Genomic DNA, 27356 nt, shown 5'->3' on the forward strand with positions numbered 1-27356 from the left:
TACCTCCCAAAGCTTCACCGCAGATTACGCTTGGAAGTTTCAATCAACCGCCCCTCCAAGGGCCAGTAGTCAACATCCACTCCAGATCCTTGAAAATGCTTGTCACAACCTCAGCTACAATATAATTTTTATTTACAGTTTTTCCACGCAGTAGCTGCAGGTTGCCAATAAAGAGTACCAATATAATTATATATACGACAGGCTTCAAACTGTGTAATAATATGTGTTGGGAACCATGTAACAAAATCACAATTTAATAAAAAATGAAGCCATATTTTGTGGAACAGAGTAGAAAGAAAGGACATATACTTGCGCAAAATAAAATTTAGTTATAAAGGAACAAATCTAATATTAAGGCAAATACGTTTAATTTCTGTAGATGGCTAGTATAGTGTATTTGTTATTATTAGTACTCAAGGAATAAATGAGTTAACACTCAAAGAGCAAATCAGAAAAAGAAAATCAGAGTACATCTTCAAAGAATAACCATTGCCTAACCACTAAAGTATACAAGGATAAATAGACCTCAATGACCTACTGTGTGTTCGCTGTGGGAGAGGCTTTCATTCTGACGATCCTACGGCTGAAAATGAGTACATTTAATTTCATTTTTGAGGTCCCGGAGGGCAGTATTATTGGACGTTTGTTTTCTTGCATACATAAATAATATGAGTGAAGAACTCCAATCAGAGATAAGGCTATTTGCAGATGATGTTATACTGTGTAGAGTAGTAAATGAGTTGCAGGATTGTGAGCGATCGCAGGCGGACCTAGACAATTTTGTGAGATGGACAGCAAACAGTGGTAGGATGGTAAATATGATGAAAAATCAAGTTGTAAGTTTCAACAGGAGGAAAAGTCTTTTCAGTTTTAATTACCGGTACTGCGTTGATGAGGTGATAATACCTCACGAGGATCACTGTAATACAACCTGTGACAAATAAAGTTCGGTGAATGAAGACAGAACGGTCGATCCAGCAACACTGGTGACACACAAGGATGCACCTGCGTAGCAGCAGGTTTTGACCACCTGCTCCCAACGTTGTTCAGTTGAGCATCGTGTGTGCCGTGTAAGACCTGTTTGACACAGTGCGTGTTTAGCGCGTTGGTTCTGAACTTCGAACAGGAACATGAACGACCAAAAGATCAATGTACAGTTTTGTTTTAAGCTTGGCAAGACACCGAAAGAAAAGCATGCGATGTTGGTACGTGCTTATGAAGATCAAGCACTGTCCTTGAAGTGTGTGTACGAGTGGTTCGCCCATTTTCGAGGACTCCGGGAAAGTGTTTCTGACAACTCCCCCTCCCCCCCACCCCCGCAATGAAAGACCGGCGATCGCTGTCAGTGACGAAAACATTGAGAAGGTGAGGAATTAATCACGAACGATCGGCGATTAACTGTGCGCATGATAGCGATGAACTGCAGGTTAACCGTGAATCCGTGCAACAAATAGTTACCCAGAAGTTAGGGAAGAGAAAAACGTGTTTTCGTCTTGTGCCACATCACTTGACTGACGATCAGAAGCAGGCACGTTTAGAGGCTTTACAGGATTTTATCTGAACGGCGGATGCGACACCAAATTTCTTGAACTGTATTGTCACTGAGGATGAAAACTGGTGTCTCAGGTACCACCCTGAAACGTAACGGCAAAGCATGGAATGGCGTTCTCCGGTATCCCCTCGTCGGAAAAAGGTCAGAGCCGAACAGTCACGCATCAAACTCGCCTTGAAAGGAAAGAGATTTGACGATATTCCTGACATCCAACAAAACGTGACGAGGCTGTTGAACGCCATCTCAAAGGAAGCCTTCTTGCAAAGTTATCTCAGCAGTGCATAGTTATGGGAGGGGTCTATTTCGAAGGACAGTAAGCTCACTGTCGTGCATTGTTCATCTATGTTGATAGTACAGGACTATTACCGAACTTTATTGTCACAGGTTGTATACGGAATGATCTTCTTTGAGGTAATCATATTAACGAGGTTCTTAAGAAATGTTACAGGTCTCTTCAAATGGCTATGGGGCTGTTTAGAGGATTTAGGAAGGATGCAAAGGCGAGGGTGTATAAGTCTCTGGTGAGATCCCAATTAGAGTGTGGTTCCAGTGTAAGGGAACCCATACCAAGGCCACTTGATACGAGAGATGGAAAAGATCCAAAAGAAAGCAGCCCGATTTGTTCTGGGTGATTTCCGATAAAAGAACAGTGTTACGAAAATGTTGTAAACTTTGGGCTGGGAAGACTCCCTACTCCTTGGGAGTAAGGAGACGAGATCCTTGTCTAAGCGGTATGCTCCGAGTTGTCAGTGGAGAGATGGAGTCGAATGATATTAGTAGAATAATAAGTATGAGTGGTGTTTTTAAAAGTAGGAAATATCATAATATGAAGATAAAGCTGGAATTCAAGAGCAAAAATTTGGGCAAATATTCATTTATGGAACGAGTACGGGATTGGAATACATTATCAGGGGAAATGTTTGATAAATTTCCAAGTTCTTGGAAAACGCTTAAGAGAAATCTAGGTAAACAATTGGTAGGAAGCCTGTCACCCAGATGACAAGCAATAGCATGGAGACAAATGCTCTTGAAGTGTTTGTTTTTCCAGGACATCTTTCTTAACTACAAGCGTAATAACAGCTACAAAATTGAAACCTTGTCCTCTTGTATTTAATTGGCTAAGATAATATTTGATTCAGTTCTCTTTATAATGTAAGTACATTCTTCAGAGCTCGCAGCTTCTTTGACCACCACGTGACTCCAACCAAATCTAGAAACTTGTGTGAAGCACAAAGTTGATGATTAATGATAAAGTAAACTCGTGTCCTCATCCCGAGGTGGTGCAGCTCTTTCAGGCACACCCCCATTGGAGGTGAGCTGCATGTACCATTTGAACCATATACCAGCCCTCCTGCCATTCTTAAATTTATGTCAGTACCGAGAATCGGACCCGGGCCACCGAGGACGGCAGCTAATAACACTAACCGTTACGCTACGGAGGCGGACATGATTAATGATTGAAACTAACAACAGCTTCACTTTAGATGAACTTTGTGTCTCACACAGGGCTCTAGATTTGGTTGGAGTCAAGTGGTGGTCAAAGAAGCTGCGAGCTCTGAAGAATGCACTTACATTATAAAGGGAACTGAATAAAATATTCTCTTAGCTAATGAAATACAACATTACAAGTTTTCTATTTTGTAGCTCTTATTGCGCTTGTAGTTAAGAAAGATGTCGTGGAAAAACAAACACTTCAAGAGCATTTGTCTCCATGCTATTGCTTCAGCGGCTGCTGTGGGACTAGAAGCTGTGCGGTGCACATAATGAGAGGTTGTGAAGTTAACTAACTGACTAGAGAATTAGAGGAATGAGGTAGCAGAGAGATAAATGAGTCTTTCTCTGTGTTCCTCTGTGGCCTGAGAGAAAGATAGGCCGAGAGTTAAAGCATGTTGTTCACGGAAAAATAGTGTTAATACCAGTGGCGAAGCTATTAGTTAATTAATGGGTAGGCAGAAAATCTTAACTTAAAGTTTCTTGTTGAGGAGTTCCATAAGTCGAGTTTTCTTGGTCGTAAAATGGTCAATCACACGGCCCTTCAATACTTGATCACTCATCAATTCCTTCACAAGCATTTCCTCGATAGAAATGGTACTAAGACTGCTGAGTCTTTCATTGTTCATTGAATTACGCAAAAATGTTTTTATCCTCTTCAGAGTGATCATACTCCTTACAGAGGAAGCCGTGGCCACAGGAAATGTTTTTTGCTAACGGCTTTACGCCGCACCGACACAGATAGGTCTTAGGGGGACGTTGGGATAGGAAAGGCCTAGGAGTTGGAAGGAAGCGGCCATGCCTGGTGTGAAAATGGGAAACCACGGAAAACCATCTTCAGGGCTGCCGACATTGGGATTCGAACCCACTATCTTCCGGATGCAAACTCACAGCCCCGCACGGCCAACTTGCCCGGTACAGAAAATGTTAATATTAAATGAATCAATTTTAACACTTCCTCATACACTGGTTCGAGGTCATTGAGAACAATATAATGTACATTTTTTGAGGGGCAAAATGTTTTTCTATATCGGAATAAATGTTAAGCAATTCATTTTCCAATCTTTCCCGATTAAAAAGGGATAAATGTTCATAAGACTGCTCAGTTCAATAGCAGGGAAGCTCTCTTTGTAAACTATGAACTGATTTGGATCTAACAACTCAACAAACCGGATGCTTTCAAAATCGCCAAACCGTATTTCCATTTGCATAATTAAGATGTCACCACCAAACAAAACACACGTATAACAAGAAAGGTTCTTGCTTTCGGAACAGGCTGTTAACCACGAATATCGTGTATACCAAGAAAATTGAAATTTTCCCGCTACTTTACCGTCAAAATACGGTACTTAATAAGTTAATAACCAAATTATGCATACATCTTTTGTATTTGGCTTCACACTTCTCTTCGTAAGTCCATGATGAGAACGGTTTACGTTTTAAAGAGTTCAAAAGACTCGTTAAGTTCCCGAAGGGGCCTACATCACATATCATTTCAACGCGATTTTCAACAGGATGATGTCAGTCTCGTTTTACGCAACTAACAGTCCATGTCTGAATTGTTACAAATAAAGCCAATAACCTATAGTGCTATTAAAACAATGTGCGTGTTCTGACAGTTCGCAGCACGTGGCGCCGAACAAAGGAGTGGGAGCGCTGTGTTGCCACATGATCCGGCAGGAGTTACTACATCACAGTCAACAGCTCTCGTTCTGCGCTAGGCTCTGCGGAAAATAATATCCATTAACGGCGATCATGAAAGAGTTAGAAAAACGTTAAATATCGTTGCTATTATTCCAAGATGGCTCAGCAGTAATTTTATCAGCTCAAATATCGTAAGACAAACTCCTCATTCGCCTTCCTCATAGGCTTTAATGAGTCGGGTTTTGCCCGGTGTTGATAACCTGTCATGTGATGGTCCAATTACATCCACTCCCTCTCTTTCCCCTTCTTCCCAAGGCTCCTTTTCTTTCTTTTCTTTTTCTTTACCTATTCTAATTACTGTAGCTTGAGAAATTTTAAAGCTGCTGCTGTTCTTTCTACAACTTTGTTAACGTCTATCAGTGGGCCTCCATTTTTCCCTTCAGCCTCAAAATATTCCCGTAAGGCACATACCATATCGCGAACTTGACCACGTATAGCGAAGCCATGCCTCTCCATTACGCTTGCCTTTTTTCTAGGTGAATGAATTCGAGGTCGCTCTCGTTGTTTAGCGGCGCTCTGAACGGGTTGCAACATTTTGAATTCAGTAAATGAGACGGTGTTAAAATTACACTATACTACACAATACTATAATTTACACTACACTAGAATGCCAGCCTCGATAACGATACACTTATTAACACGAACACAATAGCACTATAATATTTAGTTGATTTAAAAAACACACTATACAGACAATGATATCTCTCAAAGTAGACATTGTTAGCCCAGCCACATGTGTTACGGTATACTATATTGGCAACGTGGAACTCGGACCGACCGCCTCGCGAAGCTTTCAGACAGCGGGGGTAGGAAAAGGGAGAGTGCATGCCGAGCTGGGACTGGCTGAAACGGGAGGCGTGTACCGGTTGCCATAGTAACTGCCACCTCCTACTACCACGCTGAGAGCTGTCAGAACACGCACATTGTTTTAATAATGTTATAATGCACGGATTTCTCACTAATTCCAAAGAAAAACACACACTTAACAATAGGGTACCGGTACTTCATTGTCACCTTCGCGCTGGGAGTTACTACGCTCTCAAATAACACAGGAGGCTTGCCTCTCTGCGGTCTATACCTTGTGGAGAGAGGAGTGCGGGCGGTAAACCTAACTTCCCTCCACCACCCCGCGCCAGTCAACAAGCTGACTGAAGGGAAATGAAACAAAAAATCCTGGGTGAGACAACTTACAGACTGCCTCCCTGTTAGAATAAGTGGTCTGCTGTCGCCATCTAGCGGGGCGATAAGCGAAGCGCATCATCTGCTGTCATCATGTAGCACATATCAAAGTGATTATTGTTGATTTAACACAATAACAACAGCAGATAAATTTGTTACGATATTTATGTTTAATCATATTTCTTGGGGTAGGCATTGCCTCAAATGACTCCAAGTAGTTTTGCCACTGGTTAATAGACGTTCGAATCATTTGGTATCAAAAGAAACACATCTAGACATCATTTCTTCCACATCTCCAATACAGATAATATTTTTAACGGATATGAAAATCAGTAAAATAACATTAAATAGGAGCAGAGAGGGCGGTCTTTTATTTATTCCCACTAAATCTCTCACGGTGATCGTGGTGATGGAAGAATAACTGGGGGACATTTTTTCTTATTTCGTCTGTCAGTGTTTTTATACGAGGGCTGGAACTTAAATAGTGGCAACACTGCTGTGAAGACGCTATGCAACGGAATCTAATATTGTCGTTGATAGCACACGTTGGCTACATACCTACTGTGTGGAGATGAGAAGAATGCAAGAATGAGGAATGTGATCTGCAAGCACGAACTTCCTGTTCTGCCCAGACAGATCGGCTCTTATCTGCTCTTATCTGCTACACGAAAACATTGACTCACACTTTGCAGTTTGCTGGATTACAACTGACAAGAGCTAAGAGCCACCAGTAGAAGATAATATAAAGTCGCCTGGGTAGTAGCGGAGTTACTATGGTAACCCTTGCGTCACGGGCTCTGCTGGTGAAAACCCCTTCGCCCCGTGCCTCACCGGGCATGTGCATTCTTCTGATCTCCCAACAATACCTTACCTCACAACAAATGGACTCGCCCTTCCCACATCACCTGCATGCGCACAAGCGAGAGAAACAGTCACTTTTGAGCTAGCGGTCTAACGAAACGTTGTCACTATGTTTTCCAAACAGGAACAACGGAGTTGGATCAAGATTGAATGTGCCAGAGGTCGTACAGCACGACAGTGTCATCAAGGTCTTCAAGAGGCTTGCGGGGAATCTGCACTGCCTTACAGAACAGTGGCATGTTGGGTAAAAGCCTCAACGATGGTCGTCAAACTGTGGCGGATATTCATTGGGCAGGTCGTCCTACGAGTGAAGAAGAAGTGAATGCTCTTGCCGCGTTACTGGGCAGTGATCGAAACCAGACTATTCGTGAGCTCGCCCAAGAAACCGGATTAGCGCAGAGATTCGACAGGCAGTATAGACCGCTCCATTCGCACCATCAACAGAACAGGCTCTGCTAAAGGTATACTACGGCTTCCACATCGCTGGCAACGGGTTATACACAATGCTGGTGACTACACTGAAGGACAGTAAAGGTTGCTAACATGTAACTCTTTTGTATCTGTTGTAAATAAATAGTTGCCACTATTTAAGTTACAACCTTCGTACTTTTGAAAGATCGACTATACGAGCAAGTGTTCATTGAAGGGAGGAATATACATTCGATACACACCGATATCAGATTATATAATTACAATATAAATACAGTTATCAATGGTGACAGTATTATAACAAAAGGAATTCGTGGATTAGCGTCTGTGGTGTAGTGGTTAGTGTGGTTAGCTGCCAGCCCCCCTATCGGAGGACCGGGTTCGATCCCCGGGTCTGCCACGAAATTTGAAAATTGGTATGAGGGCTGGAACGGGGTTCGATTTCCTTCTCAGCCATCCTCGAAATGGTTTTCCGTGGTTTCCCATTTCTCCTCCGGGCAAATTCCAGGATGGTACCTGACTTAAGAGCACGGCCGCTTCCTTACCACCTTTCCATCCCACCCACAAGTCCCCGATTTAGCATAACAGGTATTGATCCTCCTCCTCTGTTGTATCCCCGACCCAAAATCTCACGGTCCAGGACACTGCCTTTGAGGCGGTAGAGGTGGGATCCCTCGCTGAATTCGAGGGAAAAACCAACCCTGGAGAGTAAGCAGATTAAGACAGAAAGAAAGAAACCAAGTACTACATGATACTTATTGTGAAAGCCAATTGTAATTTTACAATCAACATAACGCTCTTGTATCCACTAACTTGATAAGAAACATTCGTGTAGCAATCGCCAACGGACATAAGTAGATAAATGAAAGAAAAACAAAACAAAATATATTCACCGGGATTTGAACACGGTGAACAAAACTGCTAGATGCGCCACCGCAATCAATCAATCAATCAATCAATCAATCAATCAATCAATCAATCAATCAATCAATCAATCAATCAATCAATCAATCAATCAATCAATCAATCAATCAATCAATCAATCAATCAATCAATCAATCAATCAATCAATCAATCAATCAATATGGCAGATTCCTTCTTTATTGTTTACTGTCATTTCTTAAATGATTCCGCAGACAACAGATTGTTTCAATCTACTTTTAGAAGCTCCGCTCCAACTTATTCGTCTACTAATGTCATTCCTCGCCAACTCTCCACTGACAGCTCGGAACATACCACTTAGTCGGGCAGTTCGTCTCCTTACTCCCAAGTCTTCCCAGCACAGAGCTGCAACATTTTCTTAACACTACTCTTTACGGAAATCACCCAGAACAAACCGTGCTGCTTTCGTTAGGATCTTCTCCAGTTCTCATATCAAGTAGTCCTGGTGAGAGTCCCATACACTGGAATAGTACTCTAGTTGGGGTCTTACCAGAGACTTATACGCCCTCTCCTTTACATCCCTACTACAACCCCTAAATACTCTCATAACCACGTGCGGAGATCTGTATCCTTCTTTTACAATCCCATTTATTTGATTAACCCAATGAAGATATTTCCTTATATTAACACCTAGGTACTTACAGTGAACCCCATAAGGAATGTTCACCTCAACGCAGTAACTATACCACACCGAGAAAGTTTGCCGCGGGGTATTGGTCACGTAGCTGTGATCTTGCATTCGAGAGGTGGTGGGTATACGATATTTTGAGTCCACTCTGCTTTCAATCCCATACCGAAAATTTGCTCTGAAAACAGAACAATATAAAGATATTTTTGTCTGTGAGCTAACTTCCTTCTTACAGAATACCTTTGATCGCAACTGCGACCTCACCGTATGAGATTTGCTCTACCTTGATTCAATTTCACTTACTGTACTACCATCCTGGTAGAGTACACATCTTAAATACTTAACATTTTCTACCTCTCCCTGCGTTTTATCTCCAGTGTGACATTCAGTTCTCTTGGATTTCTTACCTACTCACATCCAACCAATCATAGTCCGGCTCGGCATTAATAATAAGGCAGTTTTTGACCTCGCAGACACTATCTTGACTGTTGCATCGACGCGTAAGTATCTTCCTCACTTAAGGCAGTGGACGAGCTGGGGCAGCATCTAAGGTAGGCGGCTTTCTTCATTATGATCATATGAACTTATTTGCTCGCGTGTAGCGACGGTTAGCATGTAACAGCTAGAGCTGCACCGTATCTAATTAATTGAATGTGGAATTTTCTAACTGAATGTAATTTTGTCAAATGTAGGGTTTTCTTAGTTTTCAAGCCATGGATTTAACCACCCGATCCTTTGTTGTAACGGTGATTGGTGAGTTTATCTTCTTCAATATGTCTTCGCAGGTTGTGTTATCAAGTCCATTTGACTGGATCCACTCTCTCAGATACTTAAAATTATCAACTCCTTGAATATGTCAATTTTGTGTTGTTAAGTAATTTAATGTTACCTTTATTTTATTCCGAAGTATTTTACATTAATTCCGACGTAATATTCCAATATTTATTATATTAGATAGATATTTATTGAACATAACAGGCGAATTTGCCCCGATACATGTTCACATGGACAGCTCACATCAAAAGGAAAAGAAAAGAAATACCGGATTCCCTGGGCATGCCATCGGGTACATTGGATACTCCGAAAATTCATTATATTACAACTGATATAACTAACTCACAGAACCCGCTCGACAAGTGAAATGGCAGCGTAGAAGTACGTCCACATATACCACCATAACAGAAATGCAGAAATGGGACTTCCAAGATATTCCAGCAGCAAATTCTGTTTATATTAAGAACAGTTCCGAAGGTCGTTGCGGACCTCGGAAATGCAGGAGACCGCAGTATAGAATGTCATGGGCATCGCATGAAACTAAGTTAATTAAGCACAAGCGTCAGGAGATGGTAATAAGGTTAGGAGACCACTACAGCGAGGCCAGAAATCAGTTCTCGTGAGGTTTAAACATGCTGTATGATTTACATTACGTTAACTTAATTAAAACAATATTATTTAGTTACAGTGTTGATTAATTTCCAGATGAAACTTTCATGACTCGCTACGATTTACCAGCGACATATTCCACAAGCACCGGATGAGCAAAAAGTCAATCTGTCGAATATTGATGATGATGATGATGATGATGATTATGATTGTTGTTTAAAGGGGCCTAACATCGAGGTCATCGGCCCCTAATGGTACGAAATGGAATGACAAATTAAAAGTCTAAAATTCTCCACTGACCAGAATTCAAAGCGCGAGAACGAAGAATGAATGGATGGACATGAATTTAAAACAATCAGTGGATGCGACCCGCAATGCTTTACATTCACAGAAACTGACGTAAAAGGATACGATTACTGACCAAGGGACTGCTGCTATAGCATAACACTGAATCGATGATGCTTGCAGTCGAAAGGGGGTCCAAAATCCAAGTTATCGGCCCCTCATAACGGTACTGATCGCATGGTATTTGTCATGCTGCGGTACTAATCAAAAGTAGCAGAGACTTGCGGTATTCCACACATTATTGTACTACTCACAGGTTATGATATTCGACATATAATACAGACCTATGTTTTTCTCACTTTGCGGCCTATTTACAGGCAACGCAAACCTATGTGTTCATCACATAAGAGTACTAATCACAGGGACCTTCCACTATCCCGTGGTGTTCCTCATATAGTGGTACTAATCACAGGTACTGCAAAAGCCGACCGCACGGTGCTCCTGTGTGCTACTAATCACAAACCTATTTGGTAACTAATATAGTGGTACTACGCGCAAGTAAAAGCAACCCATGAAGTTCTCCGCGTGGTGGTACTAATCACAAGTAGTTTCATGGTTCCAAGACAATCATCCCTTGGTCGCCCCTTTTAGTCGCCTCTTACGACAGGTAGGGGAAACCGTGGGTGTATTCTTCGTCGGCGTCCTCCACCCACAGGCGGTGTCGAATATTCAACCAACGCTTTTATTGTTACGACTTATAATCAAACGAAAACTTTGTCCTAGTTCTCCACCACTAGTGGTACTAGTACCAGTGATTGATGAAAATGATTTATTATTTAAGGAAAAAATAACGCCCTTTTCTTGGTTTAAGTTATACTCCCCGTCATGTAAGCGCATACACTAATGCAGGGCCTCTCAGGGTGCATGCACTGTGCACGGTGCAAAAGACGACTTCGCTTGGTTGACCAGAGTGCAGACCCCCCACTCCTTGATTTGGAGCAATAGCGCTGTCTCTCTCTTTCCCCACGCCTGTCTCGCTCACTCCCCCTGTTTCCCTCTTTCTCAATTGCTCCGTAGCGCTCCAAATCCGAGCTGAGTTGAGCCGAGTTAGCCGAGTAGCCCAGAGGCGAAGCGTTGGTCCGAGCCAAGCCGAGCGGGACCGATGCACCGTGCACTAAGGGAACAACCTTACTCTTTCTCCCCTGTTAAGACTGAAGGTAGTGATATATATTTATTTTCTAGCTGTTCGGTTCGATCCAGTGTCGCTAACCATACAGTTTAAGGACCCTACTTGCCGATACGACATCTTACTGTTAATCTTACACGTTGGCACTATGTAGTCATGATTCTTTCGTGACTTTCTAGATTATATTACTGCCACTGTCGTGTTGTCAAAATCCCTAGTGTTACAATTACGGGGATAAATAAAGCACATTTTCTTTTTCTGTAGGATTGTAAATCTGTTTAGATTATACGAGGTAAGTAGAATTTTGCCAAGTTTTAACAATGCATTTAACAACGTAGTTGGAGTTAAACGACGAATGTGGCATTTTATTAATATGATCTTATTTCGTACAAATTGTATGTATAGAATTCGATTAGGATGTATAAGAAGCAAGAAACCTCCGAAAAGGTTTGCCTTATTGACTTAGAGCATATGCACATGTGATGTATTTCCTTGTGTGTATAATTACAGCGTCGTTTCACTTCAATCCGACAAGTGATAGCTAATTTCAAGAATGGAGCTGAATTATTTACAAAAGGCAAACACGGAAGAACACGGTTATAGTAATGCGTATATCATAATAAAGACAAATATGTACAGTATGTATATACAGGGTGAAGCGAAATTTGCGCACTCGGGCGTCGCAGCGCGACTCCTCACATGCCAACAATAAAAAATTATCTCTCACAAAACTTCGTCCTGCGAGTATATCCGGCAGAAAAAGGTCGTTGAAGACTGGCAATCTGGCAACACTGTAACCATATGTAGGGTAACTATCTCTGTCACAGTTGGTGCATTGGATAGAGTTTTGGGTTAGCGTGCAGGAGGTCGACGGGTTGATCCTGGGTTGAGGCGTACGTTTTTTATTTCGTAAATGTAGTCCAGGTGGTATGTTATACGGCATCTTAATCGTCAACAGAGAATAAACTCATACCCACGACGTGGAAAGGGCGTCTTTCAAAGCTGAGCGATGAAAGCGATTGTTCGTCTATTTCTAGGATCGTAGTATGTAAGTGCAAATGGTTTCTAGAGGAAACGCTGCAGTCGCTGTTGACCATTAAGATGCCAGATACCATACCATCTGGACTACATTTACGAAATAAAAAACATACGTCTCAACCCAGGATTGAGCCGTCGACCTCCTGCATGTTAACCCAAAACTCTATTCACTGCACCAACTGTACAGCACGACTATTGTGTGCTGACAGAGGTAGTTACCCTACATGTGGTTACAGTGTTGCCAGATTGCCACTCTTCAACGTCCTTTTTCTGCCGGATATACTCACAGGACGAACTTTAGTGAGAGACATTTTTTTATCGCTGACATATGAGGAGTCGCGCTGCGACGCCCGAGTGCGCGAATTTCGTTTCACCCTGTATATGATAGTAAATTGAGTGAAGGTGAAAGAGTTTATTTCCTTAATTCCTCATTGAGCTTGAAAACCAGCTTAATTATGAATATCTTGATTTATCATTTGCTTGGGCAGGGAAAAGGCCGGCCCCATGGTGTAGGAGTAGCGTGCCTACCTCTTACCCGGAGGCCCCGGGTTCTACTCCCGGCCAGGTCAGGGATTTTTACCTGGACCTGAGGGCTGTTTCGAGGTCCACTCAGCCTACGTGATTAGAATTGAAGAGCTATCTGACGGTGAGATAGCGACCGCGGTCTAGAAAGCCAAGAATAACGGCTGAGAGGATTCATCGTGCTGACCACACGACACCTCGTAATCTGCAGGCCTTTGTGCTGAACAGCGGTCGCTTGGTAAGCCAAGGCCCTTATAGAACACAAGATATGGGAAGGTATTTACCATCAGAAAAGTCATGCGTGCAGTGACCCTCTTGCTGGAAGGACGCACGCAGGGTTACGTGGCAGAGCGGCTCGGAGTGTCTCAACGAGTCATCTGCAGGTTGTGGCAGCGATATCAAGAGCTACACAGTGTCAACGAGAAAACGGAAAACAACGCCACCTGAGGACCGATTTCTTCATTTACAGCCCCTCCGAAATCGCTAATTAGTGCACACGGAACTGTCGTCAGTATACAGACAGTCCGCAGAAGACTAGGGGAAGGTCAGCTCAGTTCCCGGAGACCGCTTAAAGTGGCCCGGTTCATCCCTCATCACCGAAGATGCCGTCCTGCGGTTTTCACGACAGAATGTCAACTGACAGCTCGGACACTGTACTGCAGTATTCTCTGCCGATGAATCTAGATTCCAGCTTTCTGGGTCAGATGGTCATATTCGAGTCTGACGACATCAAGGAGAACGAAATAAGCCTTGCAACATGCAGGAAACAGTCGCTAACAGTGGTCGATCAGTGATGGCTTGGGGACGAATTCCTTTGAACCATAAAAGTGACCTCGTAGTCATTCAAGAGTGATTGACAGATGTGTACTACACTGAGGAGGTTCCGGAGAACCATGTATTACCGATCGCAGACAATATTGGGCAACATTTCACATTAGTGCATGATGGAACCACTGCGTATTCTACTAAGGCCACAAGGGGCTTCCTTGCAGCTGCTGGAATTCAAGTAATGGACTGGCCCGCATGTATCACCGACCTCAGTTGTATCGAGCATCTGTGAGATCAACTTGGTAGGCGTAACCAGAATCGCCCACAGCAACCCCGCACCCTCCAGGAGCTGCAAGCAGCATTATTTGAAGATGGGGAGCCATCCCCCATGATGCAAACCGGAGGCTTATCAGAAGTATACCATGCCGGTGTGCTGCTGTGCTACGAGCCAGAGGTGGGGACACAGAGTACTGAAAAGTGTTAGCTGTAAGTTTCAGTTTGTTTTTAGTTGCATTCAAGTGCAGTGGTTTTCAGTTTTGGACCACTGTGTCTGTTTGGAAAAATCAATCGTGTATGTGTGTGTATTTTTTGTTAGTTTTTGGTTTCTGTACAAATAAATGAACATATTTTGGCTCTGTATTTTCTACATCTGTCCCTTCCTAATTTCCCATCCCCCCACAAGGCCCCTGTTCAGCATAGCAGGTGAGGCAGCCTGGACGAGGTACTGGTCATCCTCCCCAGTTGTATCCCCCGACTCAGAATCTTAAGCTCCAGGACACTGCCCTTGAGGCGCTAGAGGTGGGATCCCTCGCTGAGTCCGAGGGAAAAACCGACCCTGAAGGGTAAACAGATTACGAACGAACGATTATCTACGTCTGGAAAATAAAGGCACATAAAATATTACAGCCGACCAAAAGTTTGATACTTTTTTTATTGTCAGCAGTATATAAAAAACATAAAGGTCCAATAATACAGCCTTGAGGTTATTTGTCCGACTCATTGGTTGAATGGTCAGCGTTGAGGAGCTACATCTGTATCCTTACCAATTTACTGTTGTGCATGTTTTAACTCGTCCAGATGAACCTTCGCGTGTTCTGTTGGTGGTTTGGACTTTTGGATCCTAAGTTTTTAACATACCTTCTTCGACAACGGGAACATGGAATGTGTATACCGGGCGAGTTCACCGTACGGTTAGGGGCGCGCGGCTGTGAGCTTGCATCCGGGAGATAGTGGGTTCGAATCCCACGGTCGGCATCCCTGAAGATTGGTTTCCGTGGTTTCCCATTTTCACACCAGGCAAATGCTGGGGCTGTACCCTAATTGATAACGATGCTTATTGTTTAAAGGACTCTAACATCTAGGTCATCGACCCTAATGGTACGAAATGTAATGATAATTTAAAAGTTCAAAATCATCCACTGACCAGAATAAAAAACGCGGCGAAGAATGAATGGATATGAATTTAAAACAAACAGTGGATCCGACCCAAAAACTATCATAAACAATAGTATTACTGACCAAGGAACTGTTCTAAAGAACAATCCTGAATTGAGGATGCTTGTTGTCTAAAGGGGTTCAAAATGCAGGTCAACGGCCCCTCATAATGGTACTTATCGCTAGGAAAGTAGAATCTTGCTATTTGTCATGTTGTGGTACTAATCAAGAGTAGCGTAGACTCACGGTGTTCCACACAGTATGGTACTACTCACCGCACCGACACAGATAGGTCTTATGGCGACGATGGGATAGGAAAGGCCTAGGAGTTGGAAGGAAACGGCCGTGGCCTTAATTAAGGTACAGCCCCAGCATTTGGCTGGTGTGAAAATGGGAAACCACGGAAAACCATCTTCAGGGCTGCCGATAGTGGGATTCGAACCTACTATCTCCCGGATGCAAGCTCACAGCCGCGCGCCTCTACGCGCACGGCCAACTCGCCCGGTAGCATGTATATCACCGAGAGTATTTAACTTATGATTATGTTTAATGAGCATGTATATCGCCGAGAGTATTTAACGATTATGTTTAATGAGCATGTATATCGCCGAAAGTATTTAACGATTATGTTTAATGAGCATGTATATCGCCGAGAGTATTTAACTTATGATTATGTTTAATGAGCATGTATATAGTACAGAATATTTAACTTAATTATGTTTAATGAGCATGTATATAGTACAGAGTATTTAACTTAATTATGTTTAATGAGCATGTATATCGCCGAGAGTATTTAACTTACGATTATGTTTAATGGGCATGTATATCGCCGAGAGTATTTAACTTATGATTATGTTTAATGAGCATGTATATCGCCGAGAGTATTTAACTTAATTATGTTTAATGAGCATGTATATAGTACAGAGTATTTAACTTAATTATGTTTAATGAACATGTATATCGCCGAGAGTATTTAACTTACGATTATGTTTAATGAGCATGTATATCGCCGAGAGTATTTAACTTATGATTATGTTTAATGAGCATGTATATCGCCGAGAGTATTTAACTTATGATTATGTTTAATGAGCATGTATATCGCCGCGAGTATTTAACTTAATTATGTTTAATGAGCATGTATATAGTACAGAGTATTTAACTTAATTATGTTTAATGAGCATGTATATAGTACAGAGTATTTAACTTAATTATGTTTAATGAGCATGTATATCGCCGAGAGTATTTAACTTACGATTATGTTTAATGGGCATGTATATCGCCGAGAGTATTTAACTTATGATTATGTTTAATGAGCATGTATATCGCCGAGAGTATTTAACTTAATTATGTTTAATGAGCATGTATATCGCCGAGAGTATTTAACGATTATGTTTAATGAGCATGTATATAGTACAGAGTATTTAACTTAATTATGTTTAATGAGCATGTATATAGTACAGAGTATTTAACTTAATTATGTTTAATGAGCATGTATATCGCCGAGAGTATTTAACTTATGATTATGTTTAATGAGCATGTATATCGCCGAGAGTATTTAACTTATGATTATGTTTAATGAGCATGTATATCGCCGCGAGTATTTAACTTAATTATGTTTAATGAGCATGTATATAGTACAGAGTATTTAACTTAATTATGTTTAATGAGCATGTATATAGTACAGAGTATTTAACTTATGATTATGTTTAATGAGCATGTATATCGCCGAGAGTATTTAACTTACAATTATGTTTAATGAGCATGTATATTGGCGAGAGTATTTAACTTATAATTATGTTTAATGTGTCAATTAACAGATAAATAAGGAGGCTACCTGCTAAAAGAATAATTGAAAATCTGAAACGTACTTTTCATGAAATAGTGCTTCAATGTAAGGCAAAATATATGACGTCACACGCGTACTCTGTTATAAGAAGGCACTGTGTTGGCTCACGCGCTCAGCTGGAGGTTAGCTGTCGTTGTGAATAAATCGTGTTCTATTGTATAGAAGAACAAATTTAATAATGGAATTACCCGTAATATTACTCCCGAACTCTTAAATTATGTCTTTGATTTCCCGTATCGCAGGCCCATACTACACGGTGTTATTACCCACATTCCATGTTCTACTGAATAAAATGTATTATCCACATAAAATTTTGGCTATTATTTCTAATGAGTAAGTCTAGGAAACCTTCAAAACCATGCATACGTTAACAATAGTGGCAGATTACCGCCATTTTTATCATTTCTTCAGATGAGGCCACTTCTTCCATTTTCTGTGATATTCATTAACAAGGGGCAATTCCGCGTCAGTCCTATTGTAAATAAGTTATTTCTGGGCGAGTTTTATTTTGACCAACCGGTATTTTGTTTCTGGGTGTTGATTTTTGTTTATCTTTCATGTCCTTTATATCAATTTTATCTGACATATATACCACGCGGATAGTAATGTGTACAGGTTAGAGGCTAGTGGACTGGTAAATACAGATGATATATTTACCCCTCACTCGATATACTGCAGGTTCGATGAAATTTTATCTCCACGACCTGTACCTGTATTTCTATTCCAGCTAATGGAATGTCCACCCGTCAGCGTCTGCATATCTGCAGCTGTCGGATGATGGAACTAGTTAATTCACTAACCTTTACTGCATGTAGCCCGGAGATACTTTGGATTGATTGCCCACTAAAATATACTTCATGGCACAAAAAAGTGAACACATACAGCATCAAACATTATTCACCTAGACCCTGTGTTTTAGTCTTTCGTAATAATTATTTTTAACATATAGAACATCATTTGTCTAGTTCTATTATGCGAGGAGAGTGGCAAGTAACATTTATGGTAATTTGTAAGCGAAAATATAACGGGAGTTCCAGAATTTATCTATAGGGAATCTGAACCTCGAGTTATATTAGTTTAATTGCTTAGCTTATCAATCAATTAATCAATATTCTAAAGGCTAATGCCTTGTCGATGCCACCCCTCTCTTATTTCATTGGCTGTTCGTTTCAGTTCCATGTAATTGTCACAATCTAACCTCTTCTTAATGTCACCAAAGTACTTCATTCTAGGTTTTCCTCTTCCTTTCTTTCCCATCACTTTTCCTTCAAGAATGTTAGTGATGAAAGTGTTGTGCCTGATGGCATGTCCAATAAACCTTAATTTCCTGTTTTACATTTCCTTTAATAACCTTTAACTTCCCTTAAGACCGAACTCGATAGCTGTAGTCGCTTAAGTGCGGCCAGTGTCCAGTATTAGGGAGATAGTAGGTTCGAACCCCACTGTCGGCAGCCCTGAAAATGGTTTTCCGTGGTTTCCCATTTTCACACCAGGCAAATGCTGGGGCTGTACGTTAATTAAGGCCACGGCCGCTTCCTTCCCACTCCTAGCCCTTCCCTGTCCCATCGTCGCCATAAGATCTATCTGTGTCGGTGCGACGTAAAGCAAGTAGCAAAAAAAAAAAAAAAAAAAAAAAACCTTCCCTTAAGACTTCCAGGTTGGTTTTTCTTTTCGTCCAGCTGGTTCTGGTCATTTTCTCCGATATCCACATTTCAGCAGCTTCAAATAGATTCCTTTTTAATTTATCCAGAGTCCAACTCTCACTTCCATACTGCAATGTACTTCATACAAATGCTTTTGCAAAGGATTTTGTGACATCTATATTCATGTGTGTGCTGGTTAAAATGTTTTTCTTAGTCACAGATGCCTGTTTTGGCAATGCTCTCTTTACTTCCAGGAAGCATCTATAAAAATTAAGAACGTACTGTCAATACTTACATCATCAACTTCAGCCTGATAAATTTAGTATTCCCTGACGTTTTCGAAGAAGGCACAAGTAAGGCTTATTCTGAAAAGCACTACCTTGGATTCTCCATCAGATTACTGTCTAGTGTCAATTTTCCCACGCCTCTCAAAAGAACTCGAACGTCTGATTCCTGGACAGAATACCTAACCAAAAATTTTCAAAAATCTTCAATCCGGCTTTTAAGAAGGGAAATAGTACAGCGAAAGCGACAGACAACATGAGACTAACTATAATATGTGGCTGTTGCGACACAACTCTATTTTGACACAGTTTGTCCTGAGTTAGTACTGTACAAGCCCCGAAGTCTTAACTTTCATGTGACATCTCTCAGAATATTTAGCTCCTAACCTCCAACGAGAATCAGTGGGAAAAATATATTCAGGATGGCATAACAAGTCAGTAGGTGTCCCGCAGAGATCAATTTTGGGCCCACTTTTATTTGTTATTAGCGTAAACGACTTAGGAGACGCATTGAAATACAGAAAGTACCTTATATATGCAGATGATCACTCTTATCCACAAGACATACATGTAGCCATTGACAGAATACATTTTGTCTTACGGCGATTCAGTTGTTCTGCCAAGAATACAATTGTTTATAATTCCTAACAAAACTCTGCACGATAACCGGGTAATTTCACTAGTTAAATAGACTGAAGAAAATGAAATAGGCCCACTATTAGACGACAGGTTAACCAAAGAGATCTTCAAATATCTTTGGAACAAGAAGTCAACAACAACCTGGATTCATGAGATCAAGAAAGATTTGGAAAGAAACAACATAAGGGAAGAAGAAGCAAAAACACACACACACACACACACACACACACACACACACACACACACACACACACACACATACACAGATATTTAGAAAGAAATTTTTAAAAAATGGAAAGATTCCAAGATCGGGAGGGAAAGAAAACAGGCTCAAAATGGTCCGAGAAGAAGAAAAGGAGACATAGTGAGAAGATGAAGGATTATTGGAGGAAGAAGAAGGAATAAGAAAAGATGGAGCATTGAAATTGTCACGTGGTCCGTAGAAGACCCTAACGGAGAAAGAATATAATAATAATAATAATAACAATAATAATAATTCAACTGAGAGAGCAGACGGCTGTCAACTCTGCACAATTCGCTATCCCTTCTTTTAAACATTAACACATAATCAAGATGAGAATGGAAATTCTTATGTTCTGTTAACTGCTGATTTGCACGCTTCCAATCATTGAAGCTAGTTGTTGCAAATTGCGATGTCCCTCCAAAAAGTTTACAAGGAGCACACGGTTGTCTCTAGGTGACGTTGATTCGCAGTCCGTTTAACTAAGTTGCAGCCCGAAGTCATCTTATTTCCCGTATGCAGAACCGAGGGGGCCGTGTTTCAACATTGTGGTGGTATTATAACCGACAGATTTCCCATAAACGGAACGAAAATTTCATTATTCCTGTCGGAGGCTTTCGCTTTAGAATATCACGAAAGACGGGTGCTGTCGAATTGGTTCAAAGGCTACAGGAATTTGGAGATAAACCAATTAGTGGGGTCGAACTGGTCCGACGCTAAAATATGGAAACCAAGGATCGGAGAAGCCTTTTTGTCCCTTCATATATTATACCAACTGTCCAAATAAAATGACACAGAACATTAGAGTAAATTTTTGTAGCGGCCTTTCAGCCTTGGCAATGTTGTTAAGTTAGCCTCTTTTGACCTGATTGTGTCTTGTCATTGAATTTTTAAACCCCTCACAAACGACTAACTTAAAGCCCCTCTCACTTAACATGGAAAGCATTGGACACTTCCACTGGTAGCCTATTGCACTGCTCTGAGAGTGTCTGAGCACTGACACTGTGTCTAGTGAAATGAGACAGTTGTTGAGGTGTTGGGGTTTAGTTTAGTAACCCATTCGGGAATTCCTGTTTCTAAATGCCAACTACCCGTCGGACCAATTCAACCGCGACTTTTCGTTATAGAAGAAAAATATCTTTGGGTGTTTTGAACATGGAACCAGGTCGGTACTACCCCTAAATACTTGTTTTCAAACTGTTAGAGCTTTTTCGTTTTTGCCGCCCTGGCCCAGGGCCCATAACCCCCCTTATCTAAATACGGCTCTGAGTACCGTCATGCTATCCACATTTTAATCTGAGTGTCAGACTTCGCTTCCTGACTCTTCAACATTATGTTGGTTGTTCAGCCCGAAGGCTGGGTTGATCCTCCACAGTTCTGCCAACAGCTGTCACAGATAGCCTAGGCATCATTGAAGAGGCATACTAGGGAAATGAGGAGTGAGGTAGTTTCCCGTTGCCTTCCTCACTGAGCCAGAAGTTGCTATTACATATCAGTCTGCTAAGCTCACTGAAATGCATGCACCAACCGACCCTATGAGCGATATTTTCACACCATTCATAACAAGGACTGGCTGCATAACGAATGGTATTACTAGCATCGCTCATACCTCGGTCACCTTCATATAGTCAAAGCCAAGGATGAGACTGAGACAGGTCAATGAAAGTAACACATTTATTCTAGCCCGTACCAGAAGACATAGTGCACTGTAAACACTACGTCTCGCCAGGAAAGGCATTCTTAACACTTCAGAAGAGAGGTATTTCCGCTTTTTTGAACTTTCATTGGGAGTTCAGTTTCAAGTGCCTTCTTCAACTGATCTATCTCAACGCTGCCTTACAAGAGAAATGTTTCACCTATACGAATAGAACTACTCGATTTGTTATGGAGTTTTATCTGTATTCTTTAACTTTGTAAATGGCCACCTTCTATTTGTCCTGTGCCTTTGAGGTAAGGTTTGTCTCCGTTCGTTCGTTGACTGTTTAAAAAAAAAACATTCTTGAAATCCTTCATCATACTCTGTTCTATATCAGCAATGTTAAAATTTTTGGAGGAGATCTTCATTATCTTAATCCATTTGTCTGCAATGTAAACAACGTCCATATATCTCAAGGTCTTTCGTTCCTGCCACCTGATAATTCCGGTACCGAGCTCGATAGCTGCAGTCGCTTAAGTGCGGCCAGTATCCAGTAATCGGGAGATAGTGGGTTCGAGCCCCACTGTCGGCAGCCCTGAAGATGGTTTTCCGTGGTTTCCCCATTTTCACACCAGGCAAATGCTGGGGCTGTACCTTAATTAAGGCCACGGCCGCTTCCTTCCCAATCCTAGCCCTTTCCTGTCCCATCGTCGCCATAAGACCTATCTGTGTCGGTGCGACGTAAAACAAATAGTAAAAAAAAAATCCCGTGCAGTGCTACATTCTTCTGCTGTATTAATGCTCAGATACGCAGTAGTCATGTATGGCTGCGTGATTTCCGTAACAACACAAGTCCTGCAATTGTGCAGTTTTGGTACTAACATCATGACCTGTGGCGTATACCGGTCTGAAGATCTGGGCTTCCACTCAGCCTAGTAAAACACAAAACATTAAATGACAATTTTTTAATGTTATCTATGTATATGTGAATTCGAGACGTCTGGGTTGGGATGAAAGTTTCTTGATGATGTCATTGAAGTTGTAGTCCAAATCTACGACATGGAGATATCCAAAATGTTTAACGTAGGTGGATGGAATGGTGTCCAAATTTACCTCGAAGCCGAATTCTGCATTTTTGTGTTCTATAGGGTATTTTGAACGAAAAACGAAAAAAACGAAAAACCGGCGGAAAACGTGTGTTGGGATATGAAAATCCAATGTGGTTTCACCAGGATTAAATGTATAGATTCACTGTCATCAGTCAAAATATATAAGGTAAGGTAATACAAGTCAAGGAGCCATTTTAAGTCCATGGTATAGGAAGCCATTTTCGACCCCGGGCACGAGGAGTCGTATTCACTTCGTGATATCTGAAAGTGTTTGTTTGTGTGCGGAGTTCCCAAAGAAAGGACATTTGACATTAATGCCAAACCGCATAAACGCTCTTGTGTCTGCGTTGAACGGCAATATGACGTTATCCTCTTCAGCGCAGAAAACTTTCTTTCTACAGAAGCTGAGGTTGCAACTAATGTTGCCAATTTTAGTACTTCTGTTTTCATATGGCGGAAAGAATTTCATGGGCTGTTTTTTTTTCGAGTAATCGAATGCGTAGTGAAATTTCACGATTTTTTTACTAGAGCATTATGTTGGTCAGTGTGCGGAGCATATTGTTTATCTAGATGTAAATCTATTATTTTATTACCAAAGTTTGCAAAGACCATGGTACTGCATGTTCACACATGTTCCTAGGGGTTTGAAGACGTGCAGCGATACATCGACCGAGAGCATCCCAGACGTGCTCGATGGGGTTTAGGTCTGGAGAACAAGAAGGCCACTCCGTTCGCCGGATATCTTCTGTTTCACGGTACTCCTCCACGATGGCAGCTCGGTAGGGCCGTGCGTTATCATCCCTCAATAGGAAGGTGGGACCCACTGCACATGCCGCATGCCTTTGATTATCTTATTTTTGAACTGCTGTGCGAAATGAGTTTATATTTTCAAGACTATCTTCTCGACTAAATAACAATATAGCCCAGCAATGCAATTTAGACAGTTTAGAACTACCAGACAACCAATCCCAACTCCACTCATGCTCATAAATTAAGGATAATTGCATATTGTGGTGCCACACAACGGGGCACTACACAAAACTGGCGCTAATAGCATAGGCACATAGTGAACACAAACGAAACATATCTTTAAGTCCACGGTATTGGTGATAAGTTGAGAAAATCGTCCCAAAATACGTGCTACAAAATGCCACTGTTTCCTCCGCATGTCCCCCGACATCAATATGGGATATGATCACCATGCACACGTACACAGGCCGCACAGTGGGTTGGCATACTCTGGATCAGGTGGTCGAGCAACTGCTGGGGTGTAGCCTCCCATTCTTGCACCAGTGCCTGTCGGAGCTCCTGAAGTGTCCTAGGGATTTGAAGACGTGCAGCGATATATCGACCGAGAGCATCCCAGATGTGCTCGATGGGGTTTAGGTCTGGAGAACAGGCAGGCCACTCCATTCGCCGGATATCTTCTGTTTCACGGTACCCCTCCGCGATGGCAGCTCGGTAGGGCCGTGCGTTATCATCCATCAGGAGGAAGGTGGGACCCACTGCACCCCTGAAAAGGTGGACATACTGAAGAAAAATGACGTCCCGATACACCTGACCTGTTATAGTTCCTCTGTCAAAGACATGCAGGGGTGTACGTGCACCAATCATAATCCCACCCCTCACCATCAAACCACTACCTCCATATAGGTCCCTTTGAAGGACATTACGGGGTTGGTATCTGGTTCCTGGTTCACGCCAGATGAGAACCCGGCGAGAATCGCTGTTCAGACTATACCTGGACTCGTCCGTGAACATAATCTGGGACCACTGTTCCAATGACCATGTACTGTGTTCTTGACACCAGGCTTTATGGGCTCTCCTGTGAACAGGGGTCAGTGGAATGCACCTTTGCGGGTCTCCGGGCGAATAAACCATGTCTGTTTAGTCGTCTGTAGACTGTGTGTCTGGAGACAAGTGTTCCAGTGGCTGTGGCAAGGTCCCGAGCAAGGCTACCTGCAGTACTCCGTGGCCGTCTACGGGCACTGGTGGTGAAATATAGGTCTTCTAATGGTGTTGTATACTGCAGACGTCCCGTACTGTAGCGCTTGGACACGTTTCCTGTCTGATGGAATCGTTGCCATAATCTTGAGATCACACTTTGTGGAACACGGAGGGCCCGTGCTACGACCTGCTGTGTTTGACCAGCCTCCAGTCGCCCTATTATTCTACCCCTCATGACGTCATCAATATGTGTTCGTTGAGCCATTTTCACCACACAGTCACCATTAGCACGTCTGAAAACATCTGCACACTTACTCGCTGCACCGTACTCTGACATGCACCAACACACTTCTGCGTATTTGGACTGCTGTCAGCGCCACCGTGCGACGACCGCAGGTCAAATGCACCACATGGTCATACCCCGAGGTGATTTAAAACCGCAAAGCGCCCACCATAGCGTTGTTTCACCATGTATCAGCATTATCCTTAATTTCTGAGCATGAGTGCATCATATGTACTGCAAGTGATGTGAAATGACGTGAATACTCAGGCTGTTTTCCTTCATGTCGGTAGACAAACAATATTGCAGTTCAGGCGTAGGCCTTGTCATATTCATAATTTGAGCTTTGTCACTGTATGGACGACGGCTGGAAGGAAGTTTTAACAAACTCTATGTTATACAGTCATTGGCATTTAAAGTCCCCACAAAACCAAAGCTGGCTCAATGAAAACAAGACACTATAAGTAAAATTATACAATTTTTCAGTAAACGAACCACAAACAGAAAATACTACAACTTCTAAAACATATTCACATCTATGCGAGCGATAATATATATTTATTGTGGGCTATTTGTTATTTTAGGGGCTGCCTGGCCGAGGCGGTAAAGGCGTGCTCGGTTCGCCCGGAAGGACTTGGATTCAAATCCCCGTCAGGAAGTTGTAAAATTTAAGAAACGAGATTATCCACTTCCGGAGGTGCATATGGCCCTGAGGTTCACTCAGCCTACACCAAAAATGAGTACCAGGTTGATTCCTGGGGGCAAAGGCGGCCGGGCGTAGAGCTCACCACTCTACCCCATCACGTGCTGAGGTTAACAATGGTGGAAGCCGTTATCTTCCACTCCTCCAAGGGTCCTCACGGCCTGTACGGAGGTGACTTTGCTTTGCTTTATTTGTTATTCTAAACGCGTTTAACTAGGTAAGAAACCGCCAGCTGTAACGGCAACCGGCTCTCTTTCAGTGCTGAGTCTACCCCGAACGAGTGTGGATGGGGAGAGAAGGGGAGAGAGGCTTTAAGACTGCCGCTCTCCGGTCGCGGTTTCCGGAGAGTTGCCCCGTTCACTACCTACTAACCATCATGTCTTTCGATAGAAGAATGTGCATGGATGTCACGATTGTTTGAATGCTGTGTTGAAACGGTAGTGAAGCGTTATTTATTTTTAATACAATGGGCTACCACCCAGCATAGGCTGAATGTTCGAAACTTGTGTTGTTTTTATACATCATTGGTTAGAGCTCACTGAGACGAATTCAGTGATATATACACAGTTCAAAAAATTAGGGGAACATGTTTTTGAACGTATGTCATACTGCACAAAACAATACCTCACAGCCAGGTATATTATCGACTAAGCCTTTAGTCTTTACCGTTGAAGTATACAAAAGAACATCGATGGATTCGCGTTCATTTTCAGAAGACAAACGTAAGTGTCCAAACAGGGGCGAAAACAAAGTGATAACAGTCCTCCAGGGTGGATATTTATCACAGTTGGAGAGCTTCAGTATGGTGTATGTCCTTCACGAACATTTATCACAGCTTGGCACCTAAGTGGCATACTCCGTATAAGTCGACGGAGGTCACGTTGCGGTAACAGGTCCCATTCTTCAATGAGAGCCTGTTCTAGGTCTTGGAAAGTCTGTGGTGGAGCAGGTCGCCCAAGAACACTTCTGTCAAGCCTACCCCACACATGGGATTAAGGTCGGAACTCACTGATGGCCATTCCATCGCTTCAATGACCAGTTATCTCAAGACAGCTCTGGTGATGCGCGCTATATGAGCCCTGGCATTCTCGTGCATGAGTACGAATTCAGGGCCAACACCGTATGCAGCAACCAACAAATGCTTTAGCAATATCTTCTCGATGTACCCCGCAGCGGTAAGATTACCACGGACGACGACAAGAACGTACGGCCATCAATACTGATGCCACCCCACACCATCACAGGACCTTGTCCGAATCGGTCGCCTTCATGGACAACATTTGGCATGTACTGCTCACCAGGGCGTCTCCATACACGTTGACGTCCATCACGCTGTGTCAGGGGAAATCTGGACTCGTCTGTGAACAACAGGGGTCTCCATTGGCGAAGTTGCCAGTTGACGTGGGTACGGGCAAACAGAAGGCGAGCTGCGCGATTTTGCTGCGTTAAACGGGGCACTCGAACAGGACGTCTGGGTCATAAGGATACTTCTCTTAACCTGCTCCTTACTGTCTGGTCAGACACCGAGACTCCACTGACCCTCTTGAGGTCTTATTGCAGTTCTTTGGCAGTTGCTGAACGACCCCTCAACGCACAGATGGTCAGACATAGGTCATCCTGTGGGGT

General features: G+C 42.4%; 1 protein-coding gene across 1 annotated transcript in view; it reads right to left on the reverse strand.

The window, feature by feature from the left end:
• Positions 1–27356, reverse strand: part of LOC136886720 (ras-like protein family member 10B) — a 175825-nt gene that overhangs the window by 115585 nt on the left and 32884 nt on the right. The gene's annotated exons all lie outside the window — the stretch shown is intronic.

This window comes from Anabrus simplex, chromosome X (assembly GCF_040414725.1).
Source record: "Anabrus simplex isolate iqAnaSimp1 chromosome X, ASM4041472v1, whole genome shotgun sequence".
NCBI lineage: Eukaryota > Metazoa > Arthropoda > Insecta > Orthoptera > Tettigoniidae > Anabrus > Anabrus simplex.